The sequence below is a fragment of the Chrysemys picta genome, chromosome 11 (assembly GCF_011386835.1).
Source record: "Chrysemys picta bellii isolate R12L10 chromosome 11, ASM1138683v2, whole genome shotgun sequence".
In the NCBI taxonomy this organism is placed as follows: domain Eukaryota; kingdom Metazoa; phylum Chordata; order Testudines; family Emydidae; genus Chrysemys; species Chrysemys picta.
In genome coordinates, this window is record NC_088801.1 from 57838925 (window position 1) to 57854213 (window position 15289).

The window sequence follows — 15289 nt, forward strand, 5'->3', positions numbered from 1 at the left end:
TAAAATGTGTGAACAGATGAGTGGGGTACAAAGCTTGGGAAAGTTGCTAGACAAGGCTGGAAGACTTTGTAAGAAGCTCTATGTATCATACTGTTATTCAGCACTTACAGTGTTCTTGGGGCTTTACAATACACAAGGCTAAAAACACCATTCTCTTCCCCTGTAATCAGATCCATGCATGTGTACCCTCATTGACTTCAATGGGGCGCTGCAGCAGCGCAGGAGACTGCACACACAAATTTGATTGCAGAATCTAGGGCCTTACAGGGATTTTTCCCCCTCATAATTATTGTAAACTTACTTCTTGTGATCCTTGAGAAAAGAAGGTTTAATACTTGGAACTCTGTGTGACGGGTTTGATCACAGAGACCCCGTTGGGACTGTCACCTGGTGTGCTGAGACTACCTCTGAGCCGGTTTTCCCTGCCACTTTGGGACTCCAGAACCTTGTTGAGCCAGACACGCTAATCTGCTACAACACAGACCCAGGGTCCAACCCATGCCCCCAAAGCTGCAGACTTAACTGAAAACGGCTTAGCAAGTGCTCCTGTTTCTAGCACCCAGACACCCAGCTCCCAATGGGATCCAAACCCCAAATAAATCCATTTTAATCTGTATAAAGCTTATACAGGGTAAACTCATAAATTGTCTGCCCTCTATAACACTGATAGAGAGATATGCACAGATGTTTGATCCCATGCGTCTGACAAAGTGGGTATTCACCCATGAAAGCTTATGCTCCAATACATCTGTTAGTCTTAAAGGTGTCACAGGACTCTCTGTTGCTTTTTACAGGTATAAATTGCTAACTTTGGGTTAATTAATAAGCAAAAGTGATTTTATTAAGTATAAAAGGTAGGATTTAAATGGTTCCAAGTAATAACAGACAGAACAAAGTAAGTTACCAAGCAAAATAAAACAAAACATGGAACTCTAAGCCTAATACATTTAAGAAACTGAATACAGGTAAATTTCACCCTCAGAGATGTTCCAGTAAGCTTTTTTCACAGACTATACTCCTTTCTAGTCTGGGCCCAATCCTTTCCCCTGGTACCATCCTTGTTCCAGCTCAGGTGGTAGGTAGGGGATTTCTCATGACTGCAGCCTCCTTTGTTCTGTTCCATCCCCTTATATAGCTTTGGCAGAAGGTGGGAATCTTTTGTCTCCCTGGGTCCCCACCCCTCCTTCTAAATAAAAAAGCACCAGGTTTAAGATGGATTCTAATACCAGGTGACATGGTCACATGTCCTGTAAGACCCCAAGCCTTCATTTTTCCTGGCCTGACTCACAGGAAGGCTTGCAAGTAAACAAAGCCATTTACAACCAATTGTCCTAGTTGATGTAAGCCATCAAGATTCCAAACCACCACTAATGGTCCACACTTTGCATAATTACAATAGAACCTTAGAGTTATATTTCATATTTCTAGTTTCAGATACAAGAATGATACATTTATACAAATAGAATAGCCACACTCAGTACATTATAAGCTTTGTAATACTACCTTACAAGAGACCTTTTGCATGAAGCATATTCCAGTTACATTATATTCACACTTATTAGCATATTTTCATAAAATCATATGGAGTGCAATGTCACACTCTGCACCCAAAATAACTTTCCCCAATTCTCAGTTCTCTCCCTAACCATAACTACATTGTCATTACCATGTCACTACAGAAAGTTTCAGAGTAGCAGCCGTGTTAGTCTGTATCCGCAAAAAGAACAGGAGTACTTGTGGCACCTTAGAGACTAACAAATTTGTTAGAGCATAAGCTTTCGTGGACTACAGCCCATTTCTTCGGATGCATATAGAGTGGAATAAATATTGAGGAGATGTATATACACACATACAGAGAGCATGAACAGATGGGAGTTGTCTTACCAACTCTGAGAGGCCAATTAAGTAAGAGAAAAAAAACTTTTGAAGTGATAATCAAGATAGCCCAGTACAGACAGTTTGATAAGAAGTGTGAGAATACTTACAAGGGGAGATAGATTCAATGTTTGCAATGGCTCAGCCATTCCCAGTCCTTATTCAATCCTGAGTTGATTGTGTCTAGTTTGCATATCATTTCCAGCTCAGCAGTCTCTCGCTGGAGTCTGTTTTTGAAGTTTTTCTGTTGTAATATAGTCACCCGCAGGTCTGTCATTGAATGACCAGACAGGTTAAAGTGTTCTCCCACTGGTTTTTGAGTATTATGATTCCTGATGTCAGATTTGTGTCCATTAATTCTTTTGCGTAGAAACTGTCCGGTTTGGCCAATGTACATGGCAGAGGGGCATTGCTGGCACATGATGGCATATATCACATTGGTAGATGTGCAGGTGAACGAGCCCCTGATGGTATGGCTGATGTGATTAGGTCCTATGATGATGTCACTTCTTACTACAGAAAGTCAAATTATTTGTTTTTACTTCCCCCATTGTTAATGTATATGGTTGTAATTAAAATGTTATATATTTCCCTTGGTATGGGAAGAAGGTAGTTTTCTAAGCCCTGCTATTTTCCTCCCATTCCCATCAACTTTTCACCACTAGCTGTAACAAGAGGGCTTTATGTAGCTTTCTCCAGAACTACCTGATACATGTGAAAGTTTGCCAGAGTGACTTGTTCCATATCACTTTCCTCCATGGCTAAGCACTGTTTCCATGTGTGACGAACTGGGACTGTTCTTACTGTGGTCTGTGAATGCTGACAGGGGAGTGTGGCTAGGATAGTCTGCATTGGGGGATGGGAGACGGCCCGAAGGAGAATACCTGAGCGTGTAACATGAGAACCCAGGAAGGGGTTGGAGGCCAGGTGACACCTTGGCCCGGGAAACTGAACAAAGGCTGTGGGAGGGGTCGCTGAAGGCAGAGGGTTGGAAGCGGGCTGGAGAGATGGCTAGGAGGCAGAGATGGCTCTGACCTCCCAAAGCGGGGGGCTGGGATGCCCTGGGACCCCAAGCTGGACCTAACTGAGGGGGGCCCTGTTGTCTGTGCCTGCAAGACCTGTCTTGGACTGTATTCCTGTCATCCAAATAAACCTTCTGCTTTACTGGCTGGCTGAGAGTCATGGTGAATCGCAGGAAGCCAGGGGTGCAGGGCCCTGAGTCCCCCAATACTCCGTGACACCATGTCAGAGGCAAAGGACAAAAGTAGAGTCCCCAAATGTAATTTTATGTGTCCAATGGTTGGGCCATTATGAAATGGACAGGCTTGACAATCTAAGAAACTTTTCTCCCCTTCATTGTGATCACAAATGTGCTCACTTAGACTCTGATCCCGTAGATGCTGACCATATTCTGCAGGATGCGGTGCAGCCTCATCTCCAGATAAGTGCAGCAGGAGTTGAGGATGCACAGCATCTCCAAGGTTTGGGCCCTTTGACACTATCTAGAGATTAAGCCTTGAATCAGGTGAGCTGCACTTCTTTCAAAGCTCCTCTCCTGCAAAAATATATAATCAAATGAAAAGAAATATAAACCTGTAGTTTATTTTGAATGTCTAGGATTCCCTAACAATTCCTAGGAAGTCATAGATAGTTTTCCAATTAAATATAGTATTAAAAATATTCTTCAGGATGTCAGCTAATACAATACAGAATACTACTTAACAGAAAAAACAAAGTGAAATGTGGTCTTCATAGTTTGAATCCTTTTGAGAAATGGTATATCTTCACTGGATTTTTTTAATGGAGTCAAGAGAAGGTACTTGTAGGGCTGGCTCCAGGCACCAGCGAAGGAAGCAGGTGCCTGGGGCGGCCAATAGAAAGGGGTGGCACTCAGTCCGGTATTGGGGCAGCACGTCTGGTCTGCGGCGGGAATTCGGCAGCGGATCCTTCAGCATCTTAGTCTTCAGCGGCAGCTCAACTCCGCTTCAGTCTTCGGCGGCAATTCGGCAGCGAGTCCTTCACTCCCTCTCGTCCTCTTCGGTGGCAGCTCAATCGGGTTTTTCTTTTTTTTTCGTCACTTGGGGCGGCAAAAAAGCTGGAACCGGCCCTGGGTACTTGACAAATATTAAGATGTAAGTACAAGGGGCAGGATAAAAAAGTTCTAAGATGGGTTGCTTTACAAAGAATTCATTTAATTTAAGAGATTTGTATTTCATCGTAAACTGCAAAAGCCATTCAAATAATTTTGAAAGCATTATCACACCTGGTCAAAATACTGTTAGAATTTGAGTAATTAAGCATTAAAATAAATTTTAATTATATTCCACCTACTTTTTATGCAGACTATACCCAGTTGTTGCCTAGAGCTACACACATTTTTAATATAAATTTTCTTTTGTTACTTTTTTTGCTTTTTCTAGGTATTTCTTTTTGTCTTTGATAAACTTCTGCAATGAGGCACATCATATACAAGTACTACAATTTCAAGGAGATATTATTCTCCTACTACCTAATTTTCTGGGCTTTAAGGATCTTTCTCTTTTTCTCCCCTCCATTTTCTCATTATCCTATCAAAAGTGAGTCAAAAAGAAATTCTATATATCTACACCTTATCACCATTCATACCATGACTCCAGCTGGGGCTAATACCATGGGGAGTAGAAATGATTTTTTCTCTTTAATCCCTTAAATTAATAGATTCTAATTAGTGATTAGAGAAATCTGACTCTATTTCTTCAACATAATCCAGTCCTAATAATTCATTGGAGAATATTTTCTCTACAATAGAAACACTTCAATCTACATTTTGTACTTTTGGTGTCAAAATTGGATTCCAAAATGAAATCATACATTCAGAACAATGCACTACAGCTTTAGAAAAAATTGGTGATGTTTAAGATTAAGGATATGCTTATTTGAAATGATAGCACTAAACTCTACCTGGAATACACATTAAAGATAATGTGCTTGAGAGCTGTAAATTAGACTTGGGGAAAATGTTATTAAATCTATTAATATTTTAATTGCCTATATTTATTAATCTGTTGTTTAGAAACTATCATCAGTGAAGGGGTTTATTTAACCTCTTTGATTACAACTGATCCCTCTCTTTTTTTAATATAAACTCATAAAAGCAAAGAACAGTAGTGTTAGTAGTTGTCTCTGTCGTCGTGGGACTTTTCGCTCCAGGGGCTGGGCATATCCCGGGCTTCAAGCTGTGTGCCTCATGCAGCATAACCCACACTCTTGCTGTCTAAAGTGTCTAGGGGAGTCTCACATTAAAGAGAAGTGCTTTATCTGCAGGGACTTCAGCCCTTGCATGAGAAAGGGATAGGGACATTCGGCTGAAAGCCATTCTAATGGAGGTGGCCCTCCGACCAGCACCTCAACATCCGTGCAGAGCACTCCCACAGCACTGTGCTCCTCCCGGCACCACTCTCCATCCCCAGTGCTGAGGAAGAGGCATAAGAAACAATGCACCAAGAGAGGGCATTCTCTGGTGCAGAAGAGAGACAAGCAGGGAACAGCTAGCATAGTGAGACCCACTTTAGGCCACTCGACCTCCCCCGAGTCTCTGATGGTGCCGCTGACTCCCCCTAGAGTGCTGAGTTGAGTATGGGACCAGCCACCGACTCCTGGGAGCAGCCATAGGGTCAGTCATCTGTTGGCCCCTTCAACCTCGGAGGCTTTTCAAGTGGCAAACGACCTGCTGTCCCTCCCCATCCTGCTGATCCCTCAAGGTCCTCCATGGTCTTGATGCCATGGGCACTGGTTCCCCGGCACTGCCCAGAGATGGAAGCGGGTACTGTACCGCCATGGTCTTCAGGGAAAGAGAATCCTCCTCGGAGTCAGAAGTGGAATCCTTCGCTCCACCCAAAACCTACCAGTACCCAGACTATACACCAGACTTTGCTACCGGCCCTCCTGCTGGCGTCTGGCCACCAGGCCACTGTCTGATGCAGTGTCAGTACTGGAATCCTTGAGAGTTTCTCCTGGTACTAGGCCCCCCTCCCACTGGTCATAGTGGTGTCAGAAAGGTGGGCTACCATTTCTTGCTATCCGGCACCGGACCCTGACTCCAGTACCAACCCCAGTGCCAACATCCAGGAAATGGCCCTAATAGACATGGTGGAAGTAGAGGAGGTGGAGGGAGCCCCATCTCCAGCACAGGCCTCCTCCTCATCTCCGGACAAGGTGGTCGCAGGCTCTAGTAACCCGCTCCCTCAGGATGACTTCAGGGCCCACCAGGAGCTCCTGAAAAGGCTTGCTGTGAACTTGGATCTGGAAGTTGAGAACTTAAGGAATTAGCACACAGCCAGATCAATATCCTGGCTGCAGTAGTTTCCTCCAGAGTGGCCTGGCCCATTAACAAAGCAGTGATGGGACAGAACATCAGAACACTGTGGCAGACTCCTTCTTCTCTGCCCCACATCTCAAAAAGGGCAGAGAAGAAATACTATGTCCCAGCCAGCAGGTTTGAGTACCTTTACTCACACCAACACAAACAACAAGGAGCCCGGTGGCACCTTAAGACTAACAGATTTATTTGGGCATAAGCTTTCGTCGGTAAAACACCTCACTTCTTACTCACACCACTACCCCCGGGTCCCTGGTAGGACCCGGGGGTGGTAGAATCCGGCGGCGAATGAATGGGACAGACAGGGGCAGCCAAGTACCACCCCCAAAAATAGAGGTCAAGAGACTAACCTGTTTGGATGTAAGGTTTATTCAACTAGCAGTCTCCAGTTACGTATTATCTCCAGTCAGCAGGCCCTGCTGGGGAGGTACAATTTTAATCTTTGGGGCTCATTGTCCAAATTTAAGGATTCCCTGACACAGAAGTCAAGGGAAGAGTTCATGGACATCCAGGACCTCCCTCCAGTCAGCTCTGGATGTGGCCAACTCAGCAGCCAGAACTATGGCATTGGCAGTCACCATGAGGTGCTCTGCGTGGCTCCAATCCTCTGGTCTTCCTCACGAAGTTCAGCAGTCCATCCAGGGCCTCCTCTTTGACGACACCTCTCAGTTCTCTGAACAGACTGACTTGAAGCTTCAAGAATTCAAGGGCTACCCTTCGCTCCTTGGGCCTTTACACGCCTCCAGCTTCCAGGAAGCACTTTAGGCCCCAGCAGCCTCCCAGGTTCGTGTCGCCTCCCAGGCAGGAGCCCTAAAAAAGAAAAGGGAATGGTTATAAGTGATGTCAACCGCTCCCTCCTACCTCAGCCTCCCAGTCAGGCTCACATAGATACCGCAGCAGGGCCAGGCAGGCCTTTCAGGGCAATATACAAGTCTCGACTCGAGATCCATTCCCCTCTTTGTTTTTGACCACCTGTCACCCTTCAGACCAGTGTGGTCATATATAACATCAGATCATTTGGTACTGAATACAATAACAGTAGGTTATACCCACCAATTTTCATCCACCCCTCTCTCCCTCCCGCCCTCCACTCCTGTCCCTCTTCAGGACCCTTCTCATAAGCAGCTTCTTGCCCAGAAAGTGCAAGCCCTCCTAACTGTGGGGGCCTGTAGCCTATAGGACTAACCTGCTTGCTTGTATATATATATCTTTTCTTATAGTTTAAGTATTTGATGTATTGTAATAGGTTTATAGATTTATATTAAAGTAAGTTTGTCTGTAATGCAAGAGACCTACAGGCCATATCCTGTATGTTAAGCTAAGGCAAAGTTAGCATATCTATATTAAGACCTTTTACTCAAAAAGCAAAGTTGATCTATAGCTTGTTACCTAAATACCCCAAGGGTCCTTTATAAATTCTGTGGAGCCTGATTCAAGACAAGAACTTTTTTCTTCTGATCAAACAGATTGGCGAGCCTAAACCCATACTAAATAATATTAATAATAATAAAGATTAATATTATTATTAAAATAAAATAAATAAATTAAATTCCCATATTATCCAAATTAATATTATCAGTACACCCTAAATCAGGCTAAATCAAGTTCCTCAAGATTTGAGAGAGAATGGGTTTTACTCCCGATATTTCCTAATCCCAAAGGTCAAGGGGCAGAGGGTTTACGACACATCCTGGACCTGCATCATGTCAACAAATATTTCAAGAAACCGTGTCTTTTAAAACCAGGAGAGCCTGGTATGTTGAAATTAAAAAAGGAGAGGTCATGGTGGACCAAAAATAATGTAACAGGGTTTTCGCTTCGCAAGGAGCAGGGAACTTGAGGAAAATGGTTGGGGGGGAAGGGGAGAGGTTTTTTTTTTTTAACTATTAACAAACATTTAAAGGGAAGGGTAAAACTGGGTTAATCGCATCTAATTTTTCTGTCAATAGGGGAAGAAGCTACAGCACTGCCCCGCGCTCGATCTTCAGCCGAGGATGGTTGAGAAGGAACTGAGGGGGTCATGCCGTGTGCGTGCTGAACAGATGTCGCAAGACAGCAGCTGCGCATGTGTGGCCCAACCAGGATCTGCTACCAAAGATCTCCGATCAACAGTGCTGGGACGCACTGTCACCTGGAGTGGAGCATCCACCGAGACACACATCTCAAAGAACCTCAGTTACTGCACAAAGTGAGTAACCATCTCTTCCGCATGGTCTCCCTGGCTTCCATCATTCCCTCCCTGACTCTAGGAGACCGGTATGCTGCCCTTGACTTAAAGGATGCTTATTTCCACATCTTTATCTTTCATGGTCACAGAAGATTTCTCAGGTTTCTAGTGGATCAACACCACTACCAATTCTCTGCTCAGTGATTTGGCCGATCAGCAGCCCCACAAGTCTTCACGAAGTGGATGGCAGTGGTAACAGCCTTCCTCAGATATCGAGGTGTGCAAGTCTACCTATACCTCGACGACTGTCTGATCAAAGGTCAGTCGCAGACTCAGGTGCAGCACAGCATCAGTACAGTACAGGTCAACTTCCAGGCACTGGATCTGTAGATAAACAAGCAGAAGTCAACTCTGGTCCCAGTTCAGCACCACCTCCTTTGGAACCCACCCCTGTTCCTGAGCCAGACGCTGGGGTGGCTGACCCCAGATTAGAGGCAGGTCAGGAAGTCCCTGGGGACCCAGTTCCCCCACTAGCCTCCTCGTCTTCCTCCCCAGATGAGGCAGTGGCGGGCACTTCCACCTCGGGGCCACCCCCTATAGATAGCCGCACCCACCAGGAACTCCTGCACAGGGTGGCACAGAATACGAACCTGCAGGCCAAGGAGATGGTAGAGTCATAAGACCTCTATGGTTGATATCTTGGCACCAGAAGGACCAACTAAGATGGCTCTACTCCTCATCAAAACTATCCAGGCGAATGCAAAGACCTTTTGGCAGACCCTGGCCTCCATCCCTCCCACCTCTAAGGGTGTGGAAAGGAAATATTTCGTTCCCTCTAGGGGGTATGAATACCACCTATTGACTCACCTGCAGCCCTGCTCATTAGTGGTAGCGGCGGTGAATGAGAAGGAGAGATGGACAGCAAGCTCCAGCGCCTAAGTCCAAGGATGCCAAGTGCCTGGATTTGTTCGGACGCAAAGTATATTCCACAGGGGGCTTGCAACTCAGGATTGCCAATCAGCAGGCAATCCTGAGTAGACACAACTTCAATTCCTAGAACTCAATGCTGAAGTTTAGGGAGCTGGTACCAGCAGAGTCCAGGGAGGAGTTTGGGGTGATTGTCAAGGTGGCACAGACCTCTTTACAGGCTTCACGAGATGCTGCCAACTCAGCAGCATGCACCTGGTCCTCAGGAATCGCCATGAGGTGTAGCGCATGGCTGCAGGCCTCAGGGCTTCCGCCCGAGGTTCAACAGACTATGCAGGACCTACCTTTCGATGGGGTGGGTCTGTTTGCTGCATAGCCTAAAAGATTCCAGGGCTACAATGAAATCCTTGGATATGCGCACCCCGGCAACCCAACGAAAGCCCTTGAAGCCCCAACCACAGCAACAGCAGTCATATCCTCTGCAGAGGCAGGATTTCTACAGACGTAGGGGCAGTAATGGCAGGCACAAGCCCTCCCATCCTCCATCTGGACAGGGCCAGGGCCCGACTAAACCTTCATCGGACTCCAAGTAGGCATTTTGAAGGTGCGCCCGAGGACAGAGCACCTGTCTCAGCACCAGATCTTTCCCTGTGTTTTTTGAACTGTCTATCCCACTTCCACTGTGCGTTGTCCCAAATAATATCGGACCGCTGGGTTCTCCGCATGGTAGAAGTGGGATATTCTCTCCAATTCTGCTCCGATCCTCCCTCCCATCCCCCTTCCCCGTCCCTCTTCATGGACCCTTCTCACAAGCAATTCCTTATCCAGGAGGTGCGAGCGCTCCTTGCCATAGGAGCAGTGAAGGAGGTTCCTCAGGGGCAGGGGATTCTATTCCTGCTATTTCCTAATCCCCAAAGCCAAAGGGGGTCTCAGACACATTCTAGACCTGCAAGGACTCAACAAGGTCATGGTGAAGTTAATGTTCTGCATGGTCTCAGTACAATTATCCCTTCTCTGGATCTGGGAGACTGGTTCGCTACCCTTGACATGAAAGATGCGTACTTTCACATAGCGATTCGGCCTGCACACAAGACGCTTTCTAAGGTTCATGGTCAACCAAAAACGTTATCAGTTCACAGTCCTACACTTCAGCCTGTTGTCAGCCCACAAGTTTTCACCAAGTGCATGTTGGTTGTAGCAGCCTTCCTCCGAAGGAGGCAGGTACAGGTATACCCATACATCGTCGACTGGCTGCTCAGGGGGCACACCAGGAAGCAGGTGGAGTCTCAGGTCCATGTAGTCAGTTCCACTTTCGAGAGACTGGGTCTCCTCCTCAACTTGAACAAGTCAGCCTTGTCACCAACCCAAAATATAGAGTTTATCGGGGCGGTGTTGGACTTGGTCCAGGCAAGAGCAAGTTTGCCAGAGTCCCAAGTCCAAGCCACGACAGACATCATTCAAAGCCTCAGACAGTACCCGACCACTACATAAGGTGTTGCTTGAGTCTCCTCGGACACATGGCTGCCTTCAAGTATATGGTCTGACATGCCAAGCTGAGGCTCAGGCCTCTGCAGGTGTGGCTCGCTTCGGCCCACCACCCAGGGCACAACAGCCTGAACTCAGTGGTCACGGTGCCACAGCAAGTATCAGGGTCCCTCCAATGGTGGCTCGATCTTCGAGAAGTCTGCAAAGGAGTTCCCTTCAACAGCCCTCAGCTTTCCTTGTCCCTAGTAAAGACTCTAGGATGGGGTGCACATTTGGGAGACCTCCAAATGCAGGGCCCTATGATCACAGAATGAGCTCTCTCTCCATATCAATATCAAGGAGCTGAGAGCACTACAAATGGCATGTCGGGCCTTTCAGTCTCATCTGCAAGGCCAATGTGTGGTAGTTATGATGGACAACACCACTGCCATGTTTTACATCAACAAGCAGGGTGGAGCCCGCTCCTCATCCATCTGTCAAGAAGCCCTCAGACTCTGGGAATTCTATATAGCCCACTCCACTCACCTGGAAGCATCCTATCTGCCAGGAGTCCAGAACGTACTGGTGGACCACCTCAGCAGGTCCTTCCACAATCACAAATGGTCTATCTGGCTGGATGTCATATGCTCCATCTTCCAAAAGTGGGGGTTTCCCCATGTGGAGCTGTTCACCACTCGGAGCAACAGGAAGTGCCCTGCCAAATTGAGAGCAGATCGCTTTCCAGTCAACCCCAGTACTCGACCCCGACGAGAAGAATAAGGTAAGTCAACGGGAGAGTTTCTCCCATCAACCGCCCCGCGGTATAGATCCCGTGGTAAGTCGACCTAAGGTATGTCGACTCCAGCTATGTTATTCACGTAGCTGGAGTTGTGTAGCGTAGGTCGACTTACCGCGGTAGTATAGACATAGCCTCAGTCCTGCCATGAGTGTAGGGGACTGGACTAGGTTCATTCAAGTCCTATGATTTTATGATTGAGAGGTGTTGAGATTAAAATTCTGCTACCAAACAGAAGTAAGTGTGATGGTTCTTGGGGTACCCCAGACTGTGAGTCACCTTGTTAGCCTCCTGCCTCTCCAGTAAAAAGGAGACTTGCTTATACTTAACAGTGTCAGTTCTGTGGCACCACCAGCCATCCAAACAATCTCCTCTGGGATATGCCAGTCCTCACTTTGTCTTGCAGGTTAATATTAGGTGTACCTCAGTCCCTGAGCCTCTTTGATGCATTCCCCTGTAGTGTCCAGCTCCTTCTCTACTGAACACTCACAGAAGTACTGGGTCTGCTGTCCCCAAAGGAACAGAGTACAGCAGGTTGATGATTCAGCTCAGGATCAGCAACTTGTTTAATACCACAGCAATTAAATATATTTATAGTGTAATCGACAATAAGTTTATTATCAAAAATTCAAGAGATAGTGAATAAGGTTACATATATAACAAAACTATAACATGTTTTCTAGAGACTAAACAACAGGCTAAGCTCCTATTTAAAGAAGTCTTATCTCACCCAAAATCTTTTTCAGTGTTTTCTACCAAGCCAGGCAGAGGTCCCATTTTCATTAATGTAGATGTGCTGTCCGCTCACTTCCTAGGTGCAGGATAAAGGCGTGCTTTTTGCCTTCTACTATATCCCCAAAGTTCATTATCTATACTCAGAGACAGTAAAACCCTCCATCCATTTCTCCCGGTGAGCACATGCTCCTCTGGGACCCAGAAGAAGAAAGGTCATATTTCAGAGCTCCCCTTCTTATTTGCAGCCCATCAGAGGAGAGAGAAAGAAAGAAAAAAGGCCAAAGAAGGTGAGACAAGAAAGGAAGAGAAAACTGAGATCAAATGGAAAAGAAGTATGGGGGGAAAGTATATTGTAAGGCTAGTATTGCTGTCAGTCAGCTGAACTTACCTAAACATACTCATTCTTAAAGTTGTATCGTTTTACACAACAGATTCTACTCTGCTGAAATTCCCATGACCAAAGCGTGGGCTGTTTTCCCTCCTGAGACATGAGATGTCTGAATGTTAAAGAAGCTGGTGCAGATTTGTAGAACCAGTGTCTGCTATTAATTGTTTGAGTGGCGAGCACTATACACTGCATTCAAGGCCTGTTTAGCAGCACACACTATCACGATAACCTCCTGAGCAACATGATTTTTGATTATTAGAACACTCTTAATTGAACTAGAACAGTGAGTTTGGTTTCTTTATAAAATGTTTAACTCACGTTAGAAGCCCTGCATGAGGCTGAGGGCAGAATTCTGTCTTTACTGTGTAGAGCTTTTTACTTTAAAAATAAATTACTAAATAAGGCCCAATGCTGCAGACTCACACACTTGCTTTATTTCACACATGCACATAAATCTTTGTAGAATAAGGATCTAACCTTTTAATAGTATGTTCAACTCACAGCACAACAGTTCCTTTCTTTAGGGACTTTGCAATGAGATCATTCATCCTCATACCATTACATGGCCTTGTCTTACACTCAGGATGCGTAACTATGTCAGCTGCCCTGAGTATGATCTCATCTGAGACCTTAGGTATGAATTCAGGGCAGCTAGCATATCACTCCTCTGTGGCTATACTTCTATTTTGAATACATTAGCTCAATCAGAGTTAACATGGGTATATCTCCTCGAGTTGTAAATTATACCTTCCAGCTCCAGTGTAGACAAACCTTAAGTGTAGACAAACATCTCACTGCAGATTCCGCAGTGGTTGATGCTTGTCTAACTGTAATGACTTGAACTTTGAAACAGGCACAGAGAAACTTTTCCTCCTATAATCTCTATATTTTACCCTTGGAATGGAAATCAGAGAGAGAATCAATAAAAAAATAGATCAAAATAAAAATCAAAGTCTCTGTCAGGCACTTAAACATAAAATAAAGGAAATTAATAAAATCAAACTCCATTTAAGTCAATGGAGTTATAACAGATTAATTTGGTACAATAAATAATATTTATTTACAACACTCACTATTATCACTATTAAGGAACAATCTGTGTGCATAGGTACTACAAGACAATATTGCAGACATTCTGTGTTGGTTTTTTTCATGGATACATTTATTCCACCAGTATAGACGCTTATGCAACTATCCCATATTCTTCATTGTTTGAGTCATCTTCTGGCGTTGATCCAATAAAAGATGAGTTTTCTTGTTTTTAAATATTGTGCATCTGCTTAAGAATGTTCTGAATAACATATGTTACAAATCAAAATATACAAATGAAACAAAGCAATTGGCCCTGCATTAGGATGCAAGATGTACAGGGCTTCAGTGGTAAGAAAGTCTATTCCTCCTTCTCCAGTCTTTCCAATGCACATCTGTATCTGTGTATAATTATTATATTAAAAGGAATTATTTTCATTTCATTCTGCCTTCATTTGTCCCTGGGCTGAGTCAGCTATCGAGCAGAATGTTGGTGCTATTGTGTTGTAAAAATAAGTTTTCTGTACAGAGCTATACTGTTCGATGGTATGCTTATTAAATTAGCAATAGTTACAGCTTGATTTAACTTCATTGGTTATAATACTATCATTGTTCAAACCTATAGGACGGAACTGCCCCATTAAATGCCATCCACTTAAGTTTTAGAATCACAAGTTAAAAATCATTGTGCTATACTGTACTTCACATTGGCAGGCACCGCCCCTGCAGCTCCCATTGGCTGTGGTTCCCGGCCAATGGGAGCTGCAAACCTAGTGCTCTGGGCGGAGGCTCAGGCTGGCCACATTGGCAAATAAGTGTTACAGTTGTAATCTGCTTCTTTTTGAATGAATGCTGTTGTAGTGCATTGCAAAGAACTGCTATTTGCTAAAGATATTGAGATCTGGGTGTTTTAGCTGGAGTTCTGGAACTGAAACTCTCTGTGCAGGTTTGCTGTGGTTTTTGTCAGATTTGTGCTAGTATTGTATAAATAAAAGTTATTTTTATAGACATCCTCTGTCTATAAATCTTGGATGATATTCTGCTCTTGGTTATGACTGTAAAAATCTGTAGTGACTCCACTGAAGTCATTTAGAATTACTTCAGATTTACGTAATTGGAACTAAGAACTTAGAACAGGAGTTTGCCCTTTTTCTCTCAAGGTTGAGTTAGCTGCTTTTGCTGTTGATGATGTTTTGAAGATAGACTGTTTTTGAGCATCAGCTCATCAGTCTAAGAAGTTTCCTCAACATCCAACTCAGGCTTAGTTTTGGTCAACAAAAAACTTTTGCAATCTGTCTCACAGGAACTAGGTATGGGTTTGGGGTAGATGGCTGTGGATCCTGCACTGTGATGATATCAAGACATGAAACAATTACCAAGAAGATGCAGTATCCTTTATAAACTCTTTTCAAAATAGACATGGTCTGAGCCATAAAGTTTAGGTCGAGATTCATATCCAAATTTCCCCAAATGTGGGGGTGTTCAGTTTAGAGAAAAGGGATTAGAACTTCAAATGAAAGCTGTTATTTTCTATTTGTGCTCAGAGACAAA

At 44.6% G+C, this 15289-nt stretch overlaps 1 protein-coding gene across 1 annotated transcript in view; it reads right to left on the reverse strand.

Annotated features, from left to right (window-relative positions):
- Positions 1-15289, reverse strand: part of LOC135974151 (serine/arginine repetitive matrix protein 2-like) — a 994828-nt gene that overhangs the window by 192746 nt on the left and 786793 nt on the right. The gene's annotated exons all lie outside the window — the stretch shown is intronic.